At 29.0% G+C, this 17,899-nt stretch overlaps 1 protein-coding gene across 1 annotated transcript in view; it reads right to left on the minus strand.

Moving 5' to 3' along the window:
* LOC101901057 (tyrosine-protein phosphatase Lar) overlaps positions 1 to 17,899 on the minus strand; it is an 898,201-nt gene that overhangs the window by 703,761 nt on the left and 176,541 nt on the right. The window contains exon 2 of the mRNA XM_059125202.1: positions 15,045 to 15,159. The gene's annotated coding sequence lies outside the window, so the exon portion shown is untranslated. The remainder of the gene's footprint in view (positions 1 to 15,044; positions 15,160 to 17,899) is intronic.

Raw genomic sequence — 17,899 nt, forward strand, 5'->3', positions numbered from 1 at the left:
TAGAGGCGTGGATTTTTTAAAAAAATATTTTTTCAAGGATTAATAGAGGCGTGGATTTTTTAAAAAAATATTTTTTCAAGGATTAATAGAGGCGTGGATTTTTTAAAAAAATATTTTTTCAAGGATTAATAGAGGCGTGGATTTTTTAAAAAAATATTTTTCAAGGATTAATAGAGGCGTGGATTTTTTAAAAAATATTTTTTCAAGGATTAATAGAGGCGTGGATTTTTTAAAAAATATTTTTTCAAGGATTAATAGAGGCGTGGATTTTTAAAAAAATATTTTTCAAGGATTAATAGAGGCGTGGATTTTTTAAAAAAATATTTTTTCAAGGATTAATAGAGGCGTGGATTTTTTAAAAAAATATTTTTTCAAGGATTAATAGAGGCGTGGATTTTTTAAAAAAATATTTTTTCAAGGATTAATAGAGGCGTGGATTTTTTAAAAAAATATTTTTTCAAGGATTAATAGAGGCGTGGATTTTTAAAAAAATATTTTTTCAAGGATTAATAGAGGCGTGGATTTTTTAAAAAAATATTTTTTCAAGGATTAATAGAGGCGTGGATTTTTTAAAAAAATATTTTTTCAAGGATTAATAGAGGCGTGGATTTTTTAAAAAAAATATTTTTTCAAGGATTAATAGAGGCGTGGATTTTTTAAAAAAATATTTTTTCAAGGATTAATAGAGGCGTGGATTTTTTAAAAAAATATTTTTTCAAGGATTAATAGAGGCGTGGATTTTTTAAAAAATATTTTTTCAAGGATTAATAGAGGCGTGGATTTTTTAAAAAAATATTTTTTCAAGGATTAATAGAGGCGTGGATTTTTTAAAAAAATATTTTTTCAAGGATTAATAGAGGCGTGGATTTTTTAAAAAAATATTTTTTCAAGGATTAATAGAGGCGTGGATTTTTTAAAAAATATTTTTTCAAGGATTAATAGAGGCGTGGATTTTTAAAAAATATTTTTTCAAGGATTAATAGAGGCGTGGATTTTTTAAAAAAATATTTTTTCAAGGATTAATAGAGGCGTGGATTTTTTAAAAAAAATATTTTTTCAAGGATTAATAGAGGCGTGGATTTTTTAAAAAAATATTTTTTCAAGGATTAATAGAGGCGTGGATTTTTTAAAAAAATATTTTTTCAAGGATTAATAGAGGCGTGGATTTTGTAATGAATATTTTTTTTCAAGGATTAATAGAGGCGTGGATTTTGTAAAGAATATTTTTTTCAAGGATTAATAGAGGCGTGGATTTTTTTAAAGAATATTTGTTTCAAGGATTAATAGAAACAAGGATTTTTTAAATAATATTTTTTCAAGGATTAATAGAAACAAGGATTTTTTAAATAATATTTTTTCAAGGATTAATAGAAACAAGGATTTTTTAAATAATATTTTTTCAAGGACCACCACAGGTGTGGATTTTGTAATGAATATTTTTTAAATAATATTTTTTCAAGCATTAATAGAAACAAGGATTTTTTAAATAATATTTTTTCAAGGACCACCACAGGTGTGGATTTTTTAATGAATATTTTTCAAGGACCACCACAGGCGTGGATTTTCTAAAGAATATTTTTTCAAGGACCACAACAGACGTGGATTTTTTAATGAATATTTTTTCAAGGACCACAACAGACGTGGATTTTTTAATGAATATTTTTTCAAGGACCACAACAGACGTGGATTTTTTAATGAATATTTTTTCAAGGACCACAACAGACGTGGATTTTTTAATGAATATTTTTTCAAGGACCACAACAGACGTGGATTTTTTAATGAATATTTTTTCAAGGACCACAACAGACGTGGATTTTTTAATGAATATTTTTTCAAGGACCACAACAGACGTGGATTTTTTAATGAATATTTTTTCAAGGACCACAACAGACGTGGATTTTTTAATGAATATTTTTTCAAGGACCACAACAGACGTGGATTTTTTAATGAATATTTTTTCAAGGACCACAACAGACGTGGATTTTTTAATGAATATTTTTTCAAGGACCACAACAGACGTGGATTTTTTAATGAATATTTTTTCAAGGACCACAACAGACGTGGATTTTTTAATGAATATTTTTTCAAGGACCACAACAGACGTGGATTTTTTAATGAATATTTTTTCAAGGACCACAACAGACGTGGATTTTTTAATGAATATTTTTTCAAGGACCACAACAGACGTGGATTTTTTAATGAATATTTTTTCAAGGACCACAACAGACGTGGATTTTTTAATGAATATTTTTTTTAACATTCGGCTACATTCGGTATTTTTAAGATTTTAACATAATTTTTAATCGTTCCACGTGATGAAGGGTATTTAAAGATCGTCCCGGCCGATCTTACTGCTTTTTTACTTGTTAAAAATATCGTGCAATAGTGGAATTTTAAAAATATTTTTGGAGGCCAACTAATTTTTTTGACCCCAATTTTTTTGGAGATATATTTTGCACCATTTAGTATAAAGCTTTGAAAATTTGTAGAAAGCTTTGAATCACTTCAAGAATCATTGGTTGAAATAATGTGCCATGTCGTTCCACTTCATGATTTAGTTCTCCTTGCAAATTTTTATTAGAACCGCTCTTTGTTTTAGTTACCACTCCACCCTTTAAAGCCCTTTACTAATTAAGAAAATTAATAAAGCCTCAAATCATTTAACTTATGTTACATAATTTAACAATAAGAACAAGCACAGTCAGAACAGCAACAACAATTAGTCTTAAATGCCAACATGTGTAACCGTGGTGCGCCCACCCCTTAAACCCGCCGTACCACTTTGTGACTAGTTGAACGCTTATTGCCCTACGCATCTTGGCTCCAATGTAAACAAGCGCCTATGGATTATCATATAACATTCGTTAACCAAGTTAGTTGGATGCTACCACGTTTCCAGATGACTGCATTGGTGTGTGTGAGTCTGTGTGTGCATGCGCGTGTGTGTGTGCCTTTCTTGGGCATTGACTTAATTATGATAACATAATCATTTGCTATGTACGCTAATTAAATGCTCATCGTGAAAGGTTCCCTTTGTAAGGACTAACATAACAAACTGCAGGCACACACACAGACTCACCCACACTCACACACACACATGCAGCGAGAGACATACGTTTGCCCTCCCATTCAGTCACGTAGAGAAAGACACCAAGTCATCAAGTAGACAAACAGACATCACAACATTCAAACAAAGAATTATACACGTTAATACAGTGACAATCTGTCGTCAAACAAATATTAATTCATCTGGGCCCCCTCCCCACCCCGCCTCTTACCATTTCGCTCTTCAGCATCAAATGAAAGTCGTATGCGTAACGCCAAGTCAGAAATTTGCCAGACAAACATACGCATATTGCAGCCAGGCATAATCATATGAATTGTGTTACTTTGCCGAGAAAAAGAAAGGACAAAAAGGCACATGTCGTCAGCCAACAAGGACATTCAAAAGGATAACAAACAATAATGATCTCTGCATGGTTGGCAGGGGAGATGGGGTATGGCACAATGAACATCTATGACACATGTCTAGTTAAATTTTCATTGGCACCCACAATTCGAATGTGCCAGCAGCTAACGAGGAAAATAACTCAAATCCATTAGCAATTCTAGAAGAAAATTGTCGTTGTTGATGTAAATGAATAATAAAAATACAAATGTTTGGATATGTCGGAATCTATTTTTAAGCAGAACTCACACAAACAAACGAACGCTAGAAGTATTATGAATGACAATTTAGAGAAGTTAACAATTATATAAATGACATTCTTGGAAAGAAAGACAATCCTTGAAAAATATTCTTTAAAAAATCAACATCTCAGTTGGTCCTTGAAAAAATATTTAAAAAAAAATCCACATTTCAGTTGGTCTTTGAAAAATTATTCTTCAAAAAATCCACACCTCAGTCGATCATTAAAAAAAATATTTTTAAAAAATCCACATCCCTGTTAATTATTGAAAAAATATTTTCAAAAAAAACAACATAGTTGGTGTTTTAAAAAAAATTTAAAAATCCACGTTTATAGTTGGTGTTTTAAAAAAAAATTAAAAAATCCACGTTTATAGTTGGTGTTTTAAAAAAAATTAAAAAATCCACGTTTATAGTTGGTGTTTTAAAAAAAAATTAAAAAATCCACGTTTATAGTTGGTCTTTAAAAAAATATTTTCAAAAAATCCACGTTTATAGTTGGTCTTTAAAAAAATATTTTTAAAAAATCCACGTTTGGAGTTGGTCCTAAAAAAATATTTTTATATGGTCTATAAAAATATTTTTTTATATGGTCTTTAAAAAATATTTTCAAAAAATCCACGTTTGGATTTGGTTTAAAAAAATATTTTTAAAAAATCCACGTTTGGATTTGGTTTAAAAAAATATTTTTAAAAAATCCACGTTTATAGTTGGTGTTTTAAAAAAAAAATAAAAAATCCACGTTTATAGTTGGTCTTTAAAAAAATATTTTCAAAAAATCCACGTTTATAGTTGGTCTTTAAAAAAATATTTTCAAAAAATCCACGTTTATAGTTGGTCTTTAAAAAAATATTTTTAAAAAATCCACGTTTGGAGTTGGTCCTAAAAAAATATTTTTATATGGTCTATAAAAATATTTTTTTATATGGTCTTTAAAAAATATTTTCAAAAAATCCACGTTTGGATTTGGTTTAAAAACGTTTATAGTTGGTGTTTAAAAAAATATTTAAAAAAAAAAACACGTGCAAAGGATGGTCCTTAAAAAATATTTTTAAAAAATCCATGTTAATAGTTGGTGTTAAAAAAATATTTTTAAAAAATCCACGTTTATAGTTGGTGTTTAAAAAAATATTTTTAAAAAACCCACGTTTATAGTTGGTGTTTAAAAAAATATTTTTAAAAAACCCACGCTTAGAGGAAGGTCCTCAAAAAATATTTTTAAAAATCTCAAGTTTAAAGGATGCTACTTGAAAAAATATTTTTTAAAAATCCACGTTTGTAGCTGGTCTTTAAAAGATATTTTTAAAAAAACTCGGGTAAATGTTGGACTTTAAAAAATATTTTGTTAAAAATCCACGTTTATAGTTGGTGTATAAAAAAATATCTTTAAAAAATCCACGTTTATAGTTGGTGTTTAAAAAAATATTTTTAAAAAATCCACGTTTATAGTTGGTGTTTAAAAAAATATTTGTCGATAAATATTTCCGTTTCCGAACTTTGCATATCACGTCATCACCATCATCGGCGGCAGCATCAACAATCAAATCACTGCCGACCTTAATTGTTTGAAAAACTATCCGCCCAAAAATAAACCGCAAAAAAATTCCTCGAAATGTCTTACCAACTACATGAATAAGCACTCAGCCAGTCAGTCAGTCTGTCGTGTGTTTGAAATGGACATGTATGAATAAAATTCGAGGTTGTGTGGTCAGATGGAAGGGAATTTTTTATTTGCGGGACAATTACGTTGACAGTTCTGGACCACCGGAGGTTCACTAATAATTCAATGATTATTCTACATATTTCGACTTTCCATTTTGATTTTCCAGAGTGTGTGTGTATATGTGGTATGATGACGATTACTGCGACGATGAACTACTTGGAAATCTCTCTCAATTTCAATAAAGTTTTCCCCATTTCCATACGAAATGAAAACCAAATCCGACAAAAAAATGGAAAACTATTTGAAGTTTCTTTTGCCAGAGAAACTTTCCTAATATCAAACTAATTTAGTTAGCAAATTATAATTTTTAGATTAGGCAAATTATAACTTTCTGAGTTGCTGGCTGACGAGACGAACATATATACACAGAGAGAGGGCGCACACACACACATAGACAAGGCAGTCAATCTGTTGTCAGTGTGATGTGATGTGTTTATGTTTTGGATGAGGAGGAGGAAGAAACCTCAAAATAACTTACAAGCACTTTAACTTAACTACTCAATTGCCTTATCCTTTTCCCTTCCCACTGCCATGAACGATATAATGAACCCCTAATTCCAGATGACAACTCTTTTTCGTCTAGATTATTTGCCGTCACAAAGGAAAGAAAGGGAAGGAGGGGGTCGACTGATGGATTTTCTCATATGTGTCTTCTCAAAGCGGTGGCATGCAGAACTAAGTGCTGTACAATTTCCTGACAATTGCTGAGAAGATGTCAATTTTGTGGTTTTCAAGCATAACTTTAGTCCCGCAACCCCCATCATCTTCTTCACAACCCCTTACACGGTCGGCTCAATGCCAAAAGAAAATATGAAAATAATGTTTGATTGTGGGGTAGAGATACACAGACAAACATAAAGACACATGTGATGATATAATTGAAATAAAGGTACGAGGTGGGAGCTGGAAGTTTAAGGAAATATTTATTTATGTAATATAAGTGTAGATTTGGGAAGGCTCCATATCGACAAACCCTGTCTGTGAGATCTACCCTCGGATTTTCACGAAAAGCTACATTCTCCTTGCGGTCCATGATAAAACTTAAGAGAAAATCTGGCAAATTTTTAAATATTATTTTTGAAGATTCAAATTAAAACGTGGATTTTTTATAATTTTTTTAAGGACCATCCTTTAAACGTGGATTTTCTACAAATATTTTTCTAAGGACCATCATTTAAACGTGGATATTTTAAAAATAATTTTTAAGGACCATCATTTGAACTAGGATTTTTTAAAAATATTTTTTAAGGACCATCATTTAAAGGTGGATATTTTAAAAATATTTTTTTAGGACCATTATTTAAACAAGGATTTCTTAAAAATATTTTTTTAAAGACCATCCTTTAAAGGTGGATTCTTTAAAAATATTTTCTAAGGACCATCATTTAAAAGATGACTTTTTTAATATTTTTTCAAGGACCGTCCTTTTTTTCTTATTTTTTAAAAATATTTTTTTAAGGACCATCCTTTAAACATGGATTTTTAAAAATATTATTTGAATACCAAATATAAACGTGGATTTTTTAAAAATATTTTTTAAAGACCAAATATAAACGTGGATTTTTTAAAAATATTTTTTAAGGACCATCATTTAAAAAAGGATTTTCTAAATTTTTTTTTTAAGGACCATCATTTAAACAAGGATTTTTTAAAAATATTTTTAAGGGCCATCATTTAAACGTGGATTTTTTAAAAATATGTTATTAAAGACCAAATATAAACGTGGATTTTTTAAAAATATGTTATTAAAGACCAAATATAAACGTGGATTTTTTAAAAATATGTTATTAAAGACCATCCTTTGAACGTAGATTTTTTAAAAATATGTTATTAAAGACCATCCTTTGAACGTGGATTTTTTAAAAATATTTTTTCAAGGACCATAATTTAAACGTGGATTTTTTAAAAATATTTTTTCAAGGACCATAATTTAAACGTAGATTTATTAAAAATATTTTTTCAAGGACCATAATTTAAACGTGGATTTATTAAAAATATTTTTTCAATGACCATAATTTAAACGTGGATTTATTAAAAATAATTTTTCGAAGGACCATCCTTTAAACGAGGATTTTTTTTAAACTATTTTTCAAGGACCATCCATTAAACGAAAATTTTTTAAAAATATTTTCTTCAAAGAGCATCCTTTAAAAGCGTATTTTTTAAATATATTTTTTGAGGACCATTCTTCAAATGCGGATTTTTTAAAATATTTTTCAAGGACCATCCATTAAACGAAAATTTTTTAAAAATATTTTCTTAAAAGAGCATCCTTTAAAAGCGTATTTTTTAAATATATTTTTTGAGGACCATTCTTCAAATGCGGATTTTTTAAAAATATTTTTCAAGGACCAATTTCTAGGCTGGGTTAAAAGAATTATTTTTGTAAACTTCTGGAACTGCCCTCGCTATTTCCCTTTTGCGAAATAATAAATTTCCTTTGCGGTTCATCATATGTGCCGGGGGCGTTCTGCTATGACAAACTTAAGTTTAATTAGTTTAAATGTTGGTACAGATATAAAGACATATGACAATTTAAGTGCGTCTGTTTAATTCAATGAACGTTCGAGGTTTCCAATCCCTTCATTTAAGGAAATAAGGGGAGGGTGAGAATAATAACCATTTAAGAAAATATTATGTGGTTAAATTTCCCTCATCGACTTAATTTTTTAACGAATTGTTTTGAATAGTTGGTGTTTAAAAAGATATTTTTAAAAAAACTACGTTTATAGTTGGTGTTTAAAAAGATATTTTTAAAAAATCTACGTTTATAGTTGGCGTTTAAATAGATATTTTTAAAAAATCTACGTTTATAGTTGGTCTTTAAAAAATATTTTTAAAAAATCCACGTTTATAGTTGGTCTTTTAAAAAAATACTTTTAAAAAATCCACATTTATCCAAAAAACGTTTATGGTTGGTCTTTAAAAAAATATTTTTAAAAAATCCAAATTTATACTTGGCCTTTAAAAAAATATTTTTAAAAAATCCAAATTTATACTTGGCCTTTAAAAAAATATTTTTAAAAAATCCAAATTTATACTTGGCCTTTAAAAAAATATTTTTAAAAAATCCAAATTTATACTTGGCCTTTAAAAAAATATTTTTAAAAAATCCAAATTTATACTTGGCCTTTAAAAAAATATTTTTAAAAAATCCACGTTTATAGTTGGTCTTTAAAAAAATATTTTTAAAAAATCCACGTTTATGGTTGGTCTTAAAAAAATATTTTTAAAAAATCCACGTTTATAGTTGGTCTTTAAAAAAATATTTTTAAAAAATCCACGTTTATGGTTGGTCTTTAAGAAAGTATTTTTAAAAAATCCAAATTTATAGTGGGTGTTTAAAAAATATATTTAAAAAATCCACGTTTATGGTTGGTCTTTAAAAAATATTTTTAAAAAATCAACGCTTATTGGTTGGTCTTTAAAAAAATATTTTTAAAAAATTAACGCTTATGGTTGGTCTTTAAAAAAATATTCTTAAAAAATCCACGTTTATAGTTGATCCTTAAAAAAATATTTTTAAAAAATCTACGTTTATAGTTGGTGTTTGAAAAAATATTTTTAAAAAATCCACGTTTATGGTTGGTCTTTAAAAAAATATTTCTAAAAAATCCACTTTTATGGCGGGTCTTTAAAAAAATATTTTTAAAAAATCCACATTTATGGTTGGTCTTTAAAAAATCCACGTTTATGGTTGGTCTTTAAAAAAATATTTTTAAAAAATCCACGTTTATGGTTGGTCTTTAAAAACTCCACGTTTATGATTGGTCTTTAAAAAAATATTTTTAAAAAATCCACGTTCTTTGGTCTTTAAAAAAATGTAGAGCTCTCCAAAGGTATTTTTTCCAAAATAAAATGTATTTCCTCAAAGTATCCACAAAGGATTTCCTTTTTATAAATTTTATGGAAAATTCCGAACAAAGTGAAGCCATCATTTTTCCTGGACAGTGATAATCAGTCACTTATCGACATATTTATTTATATGCTTTCTAACGACTCACCATCTCAAGGGAAAAATTGTTGGTGAATTTTAAAAATACTTAAACTTATTTATTATGCCATAAATAAAGTCCCGTCCTCATACCCTTCAAGGCCCCCTCTAAAAAATATTTTTGCATATGTGATAGCTTCTTAAAATTCAAAAAAAAAAAAATATTGATTGCTGGCATATTTTTGCAATATTTTTTACTAATCCATCATCAAAGATGAATGGCGCTGTGGAGGTAAATAATAATTGTGGAAATTTTTAACATATGCGTAGATTTCCAAGGAAGAGTAAACAAAAAAAAAAAAAAATGAAAACAGCAACAACAACAACAAAGTTAAAAAAAATCATTTGAATAACAAAAAAAAAAAAACAGACAGGCTACCAAGCCACCTCCATGAGAAAATACACCTTCGTTATTTTTTTATATATTTTTTTTTTGTTTTTCAACGGATGATAGACAACTCCTGTGGCTGTTGATATATTAACCAATATGAACAACAACAACAACGCTAACAATAACCTGAGCAACTGGCAAAAGTCACGTGTGGAGGAAACGGAAACCAAGTGGCACAAAATAGGCCTATCAATAAACACGTCTTCAAGTAAATAAACGTTTCGGGATGCCAGCGAAAGGTGGATGACGATGATGCCGATGAGGGATGGTGCGGGGGGTGGAAGATGGAAATTTTGCCATGGCATATGGAGATCAGAGGATGTGTCTTAGGGATATGTAGCTTGCTATTCCAAAAAGGCATATCAAGGCATAAAAGGCATTTCAACAGGGGGTGGGGGAGGAGAAGTATGAGGATAAATGAAAATGTGTGCGTGCAAGCAGGAGGTCTGTGCGTAACGGCAGGGATGAGTCCTGCCCTGCCGCCTTGTTGTTTGTACGTGAACGAAAGTCGCCGTCTTAAAAGCCCGAGTAAATGTAATTGCTTATAAAATATGCAAACCACAATTTCAAGCCATTATCAAACATGGTTAAATAACCGCACGATGACTTAGGCGACAACCGAGCAGCCAACCAGCCAACCCACCCATCAGCCAACCCACCCATCAGCCAGTCAGCCAACCAACCCAGAAGTTAAGGGCTTCAAAGCTGGTAGCGTTGGAAATAGCAGCTGTTTGGCAAGAAAGCAACAGAAGTCATCCCGCCAAAGAGCTATCCCGCATGCCAGCCAGCCAGCCAACCACTCAGCTCATACTGATTATATTCATGGTAGCAAAAATAGCAATATGCCAACCGTAGATGAATGGAAAATTTGCCAATTTTGATGGCACAGTCAAACGCTGGCAGGAGAGGGGGGAGGAGGGCGTTCTACAAAATGGGCGTTTAAAACTTTTGTGTCTATGTTTACCTTTAGCAATCCTTTTGAAATTCCCTCTCTCCACCTCTGCAGCCTCTGTCCCTCATTGCCAATCTCACTTTCTCGGTATAACCTTAAGAAAGTAATCGCTCAAAGTCAAGAAAATTGTTGTGGGTTGAATCCATACCGAGGAAAATTATAAGTATTGAAAGCATCACCATCATCATTATTATTATTGGCGGCATAATAGCTGAGATGACTTATTGGCATTTTAGAGATTGTTATAAATAAGACCATGGCTAAAAGTCTTAAGAGAAATGAGGATGGGATAGGGATTGTGGATTTGTGCGCCAATATGTTTTTCTAGGCTGAAATATATTGAAAACTTGAATTTTTAAATTAATTTTTCTAAAGGACTTTCCAATTTCTAAGACTCCGTGTTTAAAAAATTCATCAAAAAATATTTTTCCAAAATCCCCGTTGGCAAGGAATCCTTGAAAATATTTTCTAAGGACGCAACTTTAAAATAGTCCTTGACAAAATATTTTTGAAAACTCCAGAAAACAGAAAGTCCTTGAAAAAACATTTTCTAACAATCCACTTCTGAAATTTTTCTAGAAAAAATATTTTTCAAAAATCTCCTTTTTAAATAATACTTGAAAAATAATTTTTTTTTTAAATCCACGTTGGCAAAGGGTCCTTGGAAAAATATTTTTCAAAAATCCTTTTTTTTTGATTAATACTTGAAAAAATAATTTTTCAAAAATCCACGTTTCAAAGAGTATTGAAAAAATATTTTTAAAAAAATCACGGTTCAAAGAGCCCTTGAAAAAAATTTAAAAAATCAAAGAGTCCTTAGAAATATTTTCTAACAATTTACGTTCCAAATGGTCCTTGAAAAAAATTTTGTCAAAATTCCAAGTCGACAAAGACTCCTTGGGAAAATATTTTTAAAATATACGCGTTCCAAAAAGTTTTTGGAAAAATATTTTTAAAAAATCCTGGGAAAATTATATATTTTTTTAAATCCACGTCGCAAAGAGCCCTTGAAAAAATATTTTTTGACAATTTACGTTTGAGGTAGTCCTAGAAAAATATTTTTAAAAAGATCCACTTTGGCAATGAGTCCTTGAAAAAATATTTTTCAAAAATCCCCTTTTAAAATAGCTTCAGAAAAAATATTTTTCAAAAATCCACGCTTAAAATAGTCCTTGAAAAAATATTTTTTTTTTAAAAAATGCGCATTCCAAAATAGTCCTTGAAAAAATATTTTTCAAAAACCCACGTTCCAAAAAGTCCTTTGAATCCTTGGAAAATATTTTTTTAAATCCACGTTGGCAAAGAGTCCTTAGAAAAATATTGTCAGACAATTTACGTTTGAGATAGTCCTAGAAAAATATTTTGAAAAAAATCCACTTTGTTGAAAAAAATGCACGTTCTAAAAAATCCTTGGAAAACTATCCACATGCCAACAAGTCCTTGGAAAATATTTTTTTTAAGTCCACATCGCACAGAGTCCTTACAAAAATATTTTCAGACAATTTACGTTTGAGATAGTCCTAGAAAAATATTTTGAAAAAAATCCACATTGTTGAAAAAATGCATGTTCTAAAAAATCCTTGGAAAACTATTTTTCAAAAATCCACATGCCAAAGAGTCCTTGGAAAATATTTTTTTTAAGTCCACATCGCACAGAGTCCTTACAAAAATATTTTCAGACAATTGACGTTGAGATAGTCCTAGAAAAATATTTTTAAGATTCGCTTTGGCAAGGAGTCTTTGAAAATATATTTTTGAGAAATCCACCTTGGCAAGGAGTCTTTGAAAATATATTTTTAAGAAATCCACCTTGGCAAAGAGTCCTTTAAAATATTTTCCAAAAATCCACGTTGGCAAAGAGTTCTTGGGAGAATATTTTTAAGGATCCACTTTTAGAATAGTCCTGGAAACACATTTTTCAAAAATCTATGTTTAAAACAGTTCTAGAAAAAATATTTTTAAAAAATCCACGTTCCAAAAAATCCACGTTTCAAAAATATACGTTTCAAAAATATACGTCGCAAAGACTTCTTGGAAGACATTTTTCAAAAATCCACATGCCAAAGAGTCCTTGGAAAAATATTTCCAAACAATCCACATTTCAAATAGTCTTTGAAAAAATAAAAAACCCCGTTGGCAAAGAGTCCTTGGAAAAATATTCCAAAGAGACCTTTAAAAACGTTGACAAAGAGTGGAAAAAATTTTTCAAAAATTCACGTTGGCAGAGAGTCTCTTGAAAAATATTTTATAACAATAAATAATAATTACTCCTTGAATAATAAATTAAAAAAAAACCAACTTCGGCAAATGGTTCTAGGAAAAATATTTTCTAACAATCCACGCTTCAAAGAGTCATTGGAAAAATATTTTTAAGCATCACGTTGGCAAGGAGTCCTTTGAAAAATACTTTTCAAAAATCCACGTCGGCAAAGATTCCTTGAAAAAATATTTTTCAAGAATCCGCGTTTAAAATAATCGTTAAACAAATATTTTTTAAAAATCCACATTGGCAAAGAGTATTTTAAAAAATATTTTCTTTCTTTGAAAAATATTTAAAAGAAAAATCACGTGTATTGGTCCTTGAAAAAAAATTGATTAAAAAAATCCTAGTTTATTGGTCTGTGCAAAAATATAATTTAAAAATAATCCACGTACTGATCCTTGACAAAATATATTTAAAAAATCCACGTACTGATCCTTGACAAAATATATTTAAAAAATCCACGTTTATTGATCCTTGAAACAATATATTTCAAAAATCTACGTTTATTGATCCTTGAAAAAATATATTTCAAAAATCCACGTTTATTGGTCTTTAAAAATATTCCTAAAAGGTCCTTCCTAGCATTAATGGCAGATTTTTTAAATTAATTTCTTTAAATAATCTTTTTTAAATAATCTTTCTGAAGGACCATTCAAGCAATAAACGTGGATTTTTAATTGAATTTTTCTCAAGGACCTTCCAAGCAAGGGACTTTTTAACTATTTTTTTTTTCAATGACCGTCCAGGCGAAAAAAATGTGTATTTTTTATTAATTGTTGTTGTCAAGGACCTTCCAAGCGAAAAACGTGGATTTTTAATTAAGCTTTCTCAAGGACCTTTCAAGAAATAAATGTGGATTTTTAAATGAATTCTTCTCAAGGACCTTTCAAAAAATAAATGTGGATTTTTAAATTAATTTTTCTCAAGGGTCTTCCAAGCAATAAACGTGGATTTTTAAATTATTTTATCTAAAAGACCCTCCTAGCAATAAATGAGGATTTTTAAATTATTATTCCCAAGGACCTTCCAATCTATAAACGTGGATTTTTAAATGAATTTTTCTCAAGAACATTCCAAACAATAAACATGGATTTTTAAATAAATTTTTCTCAAGGACCTTTTAAGCAATAAACGCGGATCTTTTTAAATTAATCTTTCTCAAGGACATTCCAAGCATTAAACGTGGATTATTTAAATAACATTTCTCAAAGACCTTCCAAAAATAAACGTGGATTTTTAAATTAATTTTTCTCAAGATCTTCCATACAATAAACGTGGATTTTGAAATGATTTTCTAATGCATTAGACGTGGATTTTTAAATTAATTTTTCCCAAGGACCTTACAAGAGTTTAACGTGGATTTTTAAATTAATTTTTCTCGAGGACCTTCCAAACAATAAACGTGGATTTTTCATTGAATTTTCTCAAGGACCTTCCAAGCAATAAACATGAATTTTTTAATGAATTTTCTCAAGGAACTTCCAAGCAATAAATGTGGATTTTTAAATTAACCCTTAAATTTTTAAAAAATATTTTTTTTTTCAAATACTCAAAGAACCAAAATTGTGTGCAATTTTAAAACAATTTACAAAGAACTAGAAAAGCTCAATCACACCTATTTAGAGGTCCTCTAGGGTCCTTTAATCTCCTCCCACATATTTCTCTATCTAATTGCTTTCCACCTCCATTCAAAAGGACCTCCCCTGCATTTTTAATGAGCAGCCAAACATTAAAAGTGTCTTCATCGGTCCAATAACATTGCCAAGGATGGAATAGCATAAAACTGTCACAATGTCATTAGCAGTCATAAACATCATCGATAAATGCAAACAAGGACATTTGGGCTAAGTCAAAAGTTTTAAATGGTCCTACCACCATCGCCTACCCACCGAGTCCTGGTGGCAAAGAACTTTCGACGTAAGCGTATCCTGTCCTTTGGCTAATTATCGTTGAGCATTGCTTAGGATGTTTGAGGGAAAACAACGTCTTCAAAGAGATAAAATTATGAAGATTTAGTGGAAAAATGTACTTACTCTGTGTGTGTGTGCGCCAGAAATTTTCTGCTTTTGATTTTTCGTTGAATGTTGACTATATTTATTCACCAAAATGTTTGTAAAATTTTGTTCAAATTGTTTTGATTTTGATTAGCTGCAAAGAAAATGAAAAGAAAATAGGAAAATAAGTTTCATGTGAATCGTTCGAAAGAGGCTTCATTAGGAAATATAAATATTTTCTTTATTAAAAGGACTTAGTACTAGGATATTCAAAGAGTTTTCAAAATAAATAAAAGATTATTATTGAGTAAGTTGTGAGAAAATATTTTGTAATTAACAGAAAATATTCAAACTAAATGAAGGACATTTTTAAGGACTACGGGAATTTTCTGAGAATTAAATAAACGGGCATTATCAAGGGCCATCCTTAAAATGAACTTGGATTTCTCAATTTCTCTCACGGACATCCGAAGGGAAGAACGTGGATTGTTTTTAAATTAATTTTTTACAAGAAGCTTCGATTTTTTAATTATTTTTCTCAAGGACCTTCCAAGCTATAAACGTGGATTTTTAAATAAATTTTTCTTAAGGACCTTCCAAGCAATAAACGTGGATATTTAAATAAATTTTTCCATGGGCATTCCAAACTGAAAACGTGGATATTTAAAAAAAAATTCTCAAGGACATTCCAAGCACCAAAGATGGATTTTGAAATTAATTTTTCTCAAGCCATAAACGTGGATTTTTAGATTAATTTTTCTTAACGACCTTCCAAACATGAAACGTGAATTTTTTAATAATTTTTTCGCAAGGACCTTCCAAGCAATAAACGTGGATTTTTTTTTATCAAATTTTCTCAAAGACCTTTCAAGCAATAAACGTGGATTTTTTAATAATTTTTTCGCAAGGACTTTTTAAGTAACAAACGTAGATTTTTTAATTATTATTTCTAAAGGACCTTCCAAGCAATAAACTTGGATTTTTAAATATATTTTTCTCAAGGACATTTCAAGCAATAAACGTGGATTTTCAAATTAATTTTTCTCAAGGACCTTTCAAGCGAAAAACGGATTTTTATTTTTTTTTTAATTTTTGGATTTTTTAAATAATTTTTCTCAAGGACCTTTCAAGCAATAAACATGCATTTTATATTAATTTTTCTCAAGGACCTTCCAAGCAATAAACGTGGAGTCTTAAATTAATTTTTTCTTTAATTTTTCTCAAGCTCCCTCCAAGCAAGAAACATGGATTTTAAAATTAATTGTTCTCAAGGACGTTCCAAGCTAAATCGCGAATATTTTTTAAAAATAATTTTCTACAAGGGCCTTCCAAACAATAAACGTGGATTTCTAAATTATGTTTTTTTCTAGGACCATCTAAGGAATAAACGTGGATTTTAAAATTAATTTTTCTCACGGATCTTTCAAGCGAAAAGCGGATTTTTTATTTTTTTTAGATTTTTAAAATAATTTTTCTTAAGGACCTTTCAAGTAATAAACAGGGAATTTTAAATTGATATTTTTTAAGGACCTTCTAAGCAATAAACGTGGATTTTTGAATTAATTCCTTTCAAGGACCTCTTAAGTAATAAACTACGATTTTTAAATTTATTATTATTATTTTTTTTTTTCAAAAACATCTTAAGTATTAAACGTGGATTTTAAAATTTAATTTTTTTCAAGGACCATCCAAGCAATAAACGTGGATTTTTTAATTAATTTTTTCCGAGGACCTTCCAAGCCAAAAAGGGATATTTTTAAATAAATTTTTCTTAAGGACCTGTCAAGCAATAAACAGGGATTTTTTAATTAATTTTTCCCAAGCATCTTCCTATCAATAAACGTGGATTTTTTAAATAATTTTCCCAAGCATCTTCCTATCAATAAACTTGGATTTTTACATTTATTTTTCTCAAGGACCTTCAAGCGAAAAATTTTGAATTTTTATCTATTTTTCTCAGGGACCTTCAAACGAAAAATTGTGGATTTTTTACTTATTTTGTCTCAAGGACCTTCAAAGCAAAAAATGTGGATTTTTAAAAATAAATTGTTAACCAGGACCTTCCAGTCAATAAACGTTGATTTCTATAAATTATTTTTTTCCAAGGACCTGCCAGGAAATAAACTTGATTTTTTTTTTTGTTAGGGACCTGCCTCAAAATAAACGTGGATTTTTAATTTTTTGTTTTTTTGTTAAGGACCTGCCTCAAAATAAACGTGGATTTTTTAAATTTTTATTTTTTAAGGACCTTTCATAAAATAAACGTGGATTTTTAAATTTTTTTGTTAAAGACCTGGTTAAAAATAAACGTAGATTTTTAAATTTTTTTTTGTTAAGAACCTGCCTCAAATAAACGAGGATTTTTAATATTTTCATTTTTTAAGGGACCTGCCTTAAATTAAAAGTGGATTTTTAATATTTTTATTTTTTAAAGAACCTGCCTTAAATAAACGTGAATTTTTAATATTTTCATTTTTTAAGGATACTCCTTAAAATAAACGTGGATTTTTAATATTTTTATTTTTCAAGAACCTTCCTTAAAATAAGCGTGGATATTTAATATTTTTATTTTTTTAAGAAACCTCCTTAAAATAGACGTAGATTTTTAACATTTTTATTTTTTAAGGACCTTCCATAAAATAAACGTGGATTTTTTAATTTTTTTGTTAAAGACCTGGTTAAAAATAAACGTAGATTTTTAAATTTTTTTGTTAAGAACCTGCCTCAAATAAACGAGGATTTTTAAATTTTTTTGTTAAAGACCTGGTTAAAAATAAACGTAGATTTTTAAATTTTTTTTGTTAAGAACCTGCCTCAAATAAACGAGGATTTTTAATATTTTTATTTTTTAAAGGACCTGCCTTAAAATAAATGTGAATTTTTAATATTTTTAT

This window comes from Musca domestica, unplaced genomic scaffold (genome assembly GCF_030504385.1).
Source record: "Musca domestica strain aabys unplaced genomic scaffold, Musca_domestica.polishedcontigs.V.1.1 32, whole genome shotgun sequence".
Classification (NCBI taxonomy): domain Eukaryota; kingdom Metazoa; phylum Arthropoda; class Insecta; order Diptera; family Muscidae; genus Musca; species Musca domestica.